The 6,914-nt window shown below is 50.9% G+C and overlaps 1 pseudogene; it reads right to left on the bottom strand.

Moving 5' to 3' along the window:
- Positions 1 to 2,615: 2,615 nt before the first annotated feature.
- On the bottom strand, positions 2,616 to 6,476 carry LOC146204095 (kinesin-like protein KIF21A pseudogene; annotated as a pseudogene).
- Between the last annotated feature and the right edge of the window lie 438 nt (positions 6,477 to 6,914).

Genomic DNA, 6,914 nt, shown 5'->3' with positions numbered 1-6,914 from the left:
CGATGCAAGCGAGCATCTTCGCTTTATATATAGTCTCAATCATCTCGAAGTCGTCGTTGCTGCAGCTGATTATGCTTTAAAATATGATGGATTGGCACTTTTGTTACGTGGATATAGATTGTTGTAAACAAATTCAGCGAAGAGGGAACACGCTTACCCAAGACCACCTTAAACTATATAGTCGAACCCGGTTATATCGAACCCGGATATATCGAATTTTGGTTATATCGAACTCGCGGAATATCCCCTTGAAAATCCCATGTAAAATTATAGGAAAGCCGCGTCATATATCAAACTCAATTTCACTGGTCGTTCGATATATCAAACTCCGCACCACGCACTGGAAAGTGGGCCTTCCCCAAAGACGATCGCATCGCCGTTCGCCGTTTGCCGCGTGACGTTTTCAAGCCACGCGCGGAAGGAATGAGAGAGGACAGTTCGGCGACGGCTGGTCTGGGCAGCGCCGCGCCGCGCCCATTCCCCAAAGGCGCGCGCATCTGCAGTTATCGTTTCCCGCGCGCCAGCACAAGACGTTTGCAAGCCATGTGCGTGGGTGTGCCCATTCTTTCGCCGAGCTATCTCTTTCCTTCAGCACGCGCTACGCATGCGCCAAGTCAGCTCAGCCCGTTTTCAGACAGACGTCGGACGCTTTAGCGTGTGTTGTGAACCCCCTGCGCGGGGCAGCTGACATGACTCTCTCTCTCTCTTTCTTTTTTTTGCGAGAGTCATTCATTTTTATCGGTGTGCTGTACGCGCGGCGTAGCGTAAGATATGGCGGCTGCGGATGTTAAGAAACGGCAGGGCTTTTTTTTTTTTTTTTTTTGGCGGGAGTCGTTTATCCTTGCATGTATGAGACAACGAAAGCACACGGTCAGCTGCTGCGATCATGATGCCCGCTCCAAGCGCGGTGTGATAAATCGAACCTAGCTTGTGCAATCAAGCCATCACAGGCACTCTGCCAAGTTCGCTCCCCCTCACTGCAGGAGCTATCAAATGATAAACGCGCCCTGACGTTATCGCTGCGCAACATCTTGGCACGCTGCCAAGAAATGAGCAGTGGATGAGAGGACCGAAACGGAGTGACGCGCGCCATCGACATGCAAGCGAAAGCGCTCGCGATTTCTGATTTCTGCCGCGGCGACACAAACCTTGTTTTGAGCTGCCGCGGTGGCTCGAATGGCGAGAGGGACGCAGTTCTAAGTTTGAAAATTTTCGCTCTGTCGCTGCCGCATCGTCGCTGAGATCGCTCGCATGTGAGCGAGGTGGCCTTAACGCTTTTTTTTAAACTCTCTGGTGCAAAAGTAGAGGGTGGGTATATTATGCGAGTGTGTTGATTACGCGACAAATGCGGTATCGTTTTTTCGCATCGTAAGTGTCGTCACAAGCCGATTTCTGTATAACGTATTATCGATATATCGAACTATTTCGCGATCCCCTTCGAGTTCGATATATCCGGGTTCGACTGTAATAGACAGTCAAATACATTATGGCTATGCCTGTTGGCGTACTGATGTTATAATATAGTTGTGCATGCTCTAAGTTATTTATGAAAAATCATTGTTTTTATTTTTCTTCTGCACCCTGCATAAAATAATGTCATACTGAATGTTTCTTGCTTAGGATCACTGCACTGAAGATACCGAATCACTCCAGCCACTTCCTAAAGAAATCGTGTTTGCTTAATAAATCTCAATAAACGAAATGTTTTGTTTTGCAGCGCTTGAACTTGTACATGCTACTGCGATCAAGAGCGATTGAGTTACTGTGGCGTGTATATGCTTCTGTACGTTATGCACGACGAGTGTATGATATGAGGGGCTGTCCTTTCACGAGGCATTGCATGTGTCGATAACATCCTTTAACCCCTTTTTAAACTCGTTTAAACTCTCTTTATTTTAACCCCTTTAAAAGAGACTGTTTTGATCCCAGCCGTGGCAGCAGTGTTCCAATGCAGTGAAAACGCAGCGCCAGTGTACTGTTCGATGTCAGGTTGGCAACAGTGGGCAGCGAGGTAGTATTTTTTTGGCAATCCACACATACAGACTTAGCATGCGATGTACTCAAAACAAATCTCCAAGCGTCCCCACAGTAGTGAAATAAAACAGACGAAATGAGCCAACGCTTCATTGAAAGGCTCAATTTTGGAACAGTTGCACAGCCGCCAGTTGATATGAAACCAAATTGCACGCCTGCTATAGCCACGGTCAGTCGTATTTAGAGCCACCTCTTGTTGGCAGCATTGAGTTTCATATTATATGGCAAGAGGGCGCGGCTAAAACAAAAGCACCGCGAGCTTGATCGTGTCCCCAATCCAACTTGTACACCGTAATCACGCGACCTCAGCGCTAAATGCTTCAATAAAAAGTTGAACGCGAATTAGGACGGTTACTGAAGCAACTTATTTTTCAATCTCCTATTCTATAATCTTTCAGTGAAAACTAAGGCAAAAATGCAATGAACGATTCATTCGACCACGCGGCCTACTGAGCGCCAAAGGGCGAGCGCTGGAAGCGTGTGCTATCCCCGGCGAAGGTGGCGCGCCACCATCGGCGCCCGGGACGTGCCCAGAGGAGATGCCGCTACTTAGGTTATTCAGGGGTTTTAGGCTGGACGCACTAAGCAAGCAATGTTAGTGGCGGGAATGATGGCATTGGTCGCGCCTGAACATCCCTCACCTTCATGGAGGCAGTGGAGGCCGGGTAGGTGAGCCGGTGGAACTCGCAGTAGCGCACCGCCACCAAATCGTCTAGGTCGCCGCACTGGCTGTGGATTCCTTGGCCCGTGTGAAGGTTCCACACCTTCACTGTGCAGTCATTTGAGTCACTGAAGGGGACATCATCCGTGGCGGCTAGCGAGCGAACAGCCTTACTGTGTCTCTCGGCGCCGTTCGTGCACATCAGAGTGGAGTTCCGTGTGTAGCACGGTTTGCCTGGAAACGCGTTGATCACGCCTCTGTCCGTCTTGACTAAGGGTCTCGTCCAGGTGCTGCTAGTAAGTCTTGAGAAGGCGTTCTTCCGCGCTTTCTGACCTATGCGGCGACCGTGGTGGTGTGGTATCGATGCCAGCCTTTCTTCGGACCTGGTTAGTGTTTACGAACTTCCTGTTAAGCAGCAGGCAGAGTTCGAAGGGCAAGCGTCGGGCGGGGGGCTTGCTCCAGCGCTATCCCGCGGCACCCCGTGGATGCGGCAGAGAATCAAATCCCACTTTTTCAAGAGATCCTGGGGCGCTGAAAAGTAGCTGGGGATTGCCATCTGTTCCCAGGTTAAGGCAGCCGCCATCAGGGTGGGACATTATTAAGGAACCTGGGATCTCTCCAAAAACTCCAGATGTCATTGCAGATGATGACATGACAGACGATACCATGTCACTTTTGGCGTCTTCTGTCAAGGCAGGCAGCGAGGGCAACGAAGCATCCATCGGCGCAGCACAAGCGTACAACAGCTGCCGTGGAGGGGCCGTCTTACCATGCGCCTTGCTCTTGGAGAAAGGTGAGGTTGACCCTGTGCTGGGGACGCCATCCGGTTCCTCGGACCAGCTAAGGGGTTCTACCGGTTCCAACTGTATTTGGCCCATGGTGTGCCGATTCTGGCGAATGTCATTGTTGGCCTTCATCTGCTCAAGCCGGGCCTCCAGCTCCTGAATCACAACCTTGCTCTGCGCGGCTTGGAGGCTCTGGTTGATGGCCATATGCAGCAGCTTGTCGACGAGATGGCGCTCCTTTGAGTCTACCATCCCATTCAGAATAGCGTCCAGCTCAAGGTGCTCAGCGTCCTTGGTCTCTTCAGCCTGCCGGATGTTCGCCTGACACTTGCGAATATTCTCGTTCAAATAGTCGAGGTTGGCCCGCATATTCTCAATCTGGTCCTCGAGATCTTTGACGTCTTGGTCTCTCCTAGCTTTGCGCGCTCTGTCTCGTTTCTGTACGGTTTTCTCTATGTAGCATGTCATTCTCTCTCGCTCGATGAATGAACACTTCATGTTCTTCTCCAAGGTGTAGATGCTAAGTTTCGTCAGAACCAGCTTGTTTATACTCTTTTTATTGTCTGCCACTTCGGCTTGGCGACCTTTGCAGAAATGGTAACTACCTTTTGGTCGGCTCGGCTCTGTGGTGTCGCACGGCCAGCGAAGCGCTGCGACATGGGTCGTGTCAGGTGATGCCGAGCAGCCATCTCCTCGTGCCGCCGCTTGAGCACCGTCTCTTTGGTCTGGTTGTGGGCCTCGAGAGACCGAATGCGGTTCTCCTGCTGCCTGCTGTCCTTGAGCAGCTGTACCATCTTCCGGTTCCGGCGCTTCTCGGCTTCCTGGTGCCTCCTGCTCTCTTCTTTCATCTTGGTAACCAGCGCCACCTTGTTCTTCATGTCTCCCAGCTCCTGCTTGAGCTTGTGGACCTGCCGCTCGTAATCTACCTGGTTCATCATGAGTTGCGCATGCTCGCGCTTGGCTGACTGCATCGTCTTCAGCTCCCCCTGCAGGTGGCTAAGCTTGTGCTCAAAATCACTCTCGATATTGCGCAAGTTCTCGCAGTCTTTCGATGTGCTCGCTGAGCTCATGTTGGCAAAGATTTGGTCCCGTTCCAGTTCCGTCTCGCGGGTCTTCTTCTGGAGCTGCAGCAGCTTCTTCTCGTAGTACATGCGCATCGTCTGGAGCCTGCGCTGACTCTGCTCCAGCTGGTCAATGAGCTTCTGCTTGAATTTGATCTTAAAAGTGAGATCCGTCAAGTTCTTGCCGATTGTTTCTTCCTTCTCTAGCCCTTCTGCTTCCGATGATTCAGAACTTCTCTCGTTGTTTCCACTGATCTCCGAGTCCTCATCAGCGTCGGACTTTTCATCCTCCACTTCCTCTTTGCTGGACTTGGACGACAGGTGCTTGGTCTTGTGCTTGAGGCTCTCCACGTCCATCTTGGCCTTTGCAAAGACGTTCTTCACACTAGTCTCCTCTACATCGCCGCTGATATTGTAGGCGTCATTCAAAGCGACTTTAGCGCTGAGGTCCATCTGGTACCGCTGAAGCTGCTTCCACTGTTGAGCGCACACTTCCTGAGACTCCATCAGCTTGTTCCTGAGCTCTTCGGCCTCTTTGAAATTCCTTACATCGTCCCTGTTCGAGTCCCCACGATCGACCAACCCAAGAGCTGGCAGCCTGCTGAGTGAGCAGCTCTGTGTTCTTCAAAGTCAGCTTGATCCGCGTGCGGAAGTTGCCGTTTTCTGTTTGGAGCATCGTATTCTCGTAGAACAAGTCATTTACTTTCTCCCTGCCATTTTCGCCGACCAGACGCTTGCCCTCTTTGTACTCCATAAGCTCCAACCTAGTTCCTGAATACCGCGCCTCAGGGCCGCAACCGTCTGACTTGACTTGTCCTGGTTTACTGTGATTCGGTTCTTGATGTTCTTGGCTCGATTGACATATTTGAGCGTGTTTGACGTCTCTATGGTATCTCGGTCACATGGGGATACGCAGGCAATCATCAGGGTGCGGCTGTTTCCTCCCAGGGAACCCTGTAGTAGTCTAGTGAGTTTAGAATCTCGATATAGAACATGTGACACCCTCCTCGATGCGTCGCCAAGGGCTGAGATGACATTACCGAGAGCGAGGAGGCCACAATTTATGGATATGCCTTCCTTGGCCCTGGTCCCAGTGGCACCCGTACGCTTTAATCTCTCAGATCCAGCTAGGTCGACAAAGTGGAACTTGGCAGTGAGCACTTCAAATTCATCCACGGAAGAACGTTCTTCCCCATTGACCTTGGCGATGGTGCCAAATTCGTCCACACGCAGCTGAGCTACTCGCTGCTGCTTTATATGCAGAGTAAAGATTGCGTGTGACCTCGACGACTGCACATTCATTTTGGTGGTAGCCGTTGTTTGTGACAGAGCTCCCCATTTAAGGCACTCCATAACCTGCTCTACATTGTGTACAGCCTTTGCTGCCACACCAACGTAGATATCTCCCGTTGCATCTTCTTGAATATTCACGGATGTCCTATCATCTAGATGTTTGCTGGAGCTCAGTAGGTCGAAAATTTTATTATTGTACAGCTCCATAAACTGTCCGCTCACCTTGAAATCGGGCGGCGGCTTCCCCTGGTCTCGCGCCTCTTGCTGCCGGCTAGTGATGCCCTGGAAAAGGTGCTCTACAGCTCGTGGGATGATGCCCTGCTCGTGGGCATCGACTTTGACGTCATAGCCAGTTCCCATCGTGTAAGTCTTGCCTGAGCCAGTCTGTCCGTAAGCAAGGACTGTGGCGTTGTATCCTTGGAAACATTCCTCGATTAGCTGCCGCACACATTTCTTGTAGATAGCGTCTTGATCAGAGGTGCAGTCAAAGACATGGTCAAAGGTAAAAGCTTTCTCCTTGCTTACCCAAATTTGGGGCTCACCTGTGGGCACACTGGTGCAGGAACGGCATTTGTCACTCATCTCTCGCGGTATGAAGGGCCGCACCCGGACGGCTACTCGAACGCTGGTTTCTTCGCCCATTGCGGTTGGCACAGTCTCGGCGATGACGGTTGGCGGTTGGCTCGGCGAAGGCGGCTGGGGATGGCTTGCTTAGCGCTCAACTGCACTCATTCGTGCGACATCCTCGCGGCCACGAGCTGCTTCTTCGTCATCCGATGCACCCAACGCAAGCAAGATCATTCGCGCTACTGTCAAGGTTGTATAGTGTAGCGCAATTTTGTTAGTCGTTCTCGGTCTCGTGCCTTCTATTACATAAGCGCAGTGGATACCACAGTGAATATATTCGCTCAGTTTAGAAATCACTCCTCCGGCCGAGCGCAGCGTGCTTTGTTCAAAGCAGCTAAATAACTCGTGTTCTTCCGGGGTCGAAACCTCCAAGGGTTTATTTTGGTTTCTGTATTTCTTAATCTATATGAATTTTGCTGTATTTTTAATCTGTATAATTTTTTTGAAGTTTTT

The sequence above is a fragment of the Amblyomma maculatum genome, chromosome 1, assembly GCF_055883805.1.
Source record: "Amblyomma maculatum isolate TAMU_Amacu chromosome 1, ASM5588380v1, whole genome shotgun sequence".
Classification (NCBI taxonomy): Eukaryota; Metazoa; Arthropoda; class Arachnida; order Ixodida; family Ixodidae; genus Amblyomma; species Amblyomma maculatum.
This window is presented reverse-complemented; position numbering and strand designations above follow the sequence as displayed.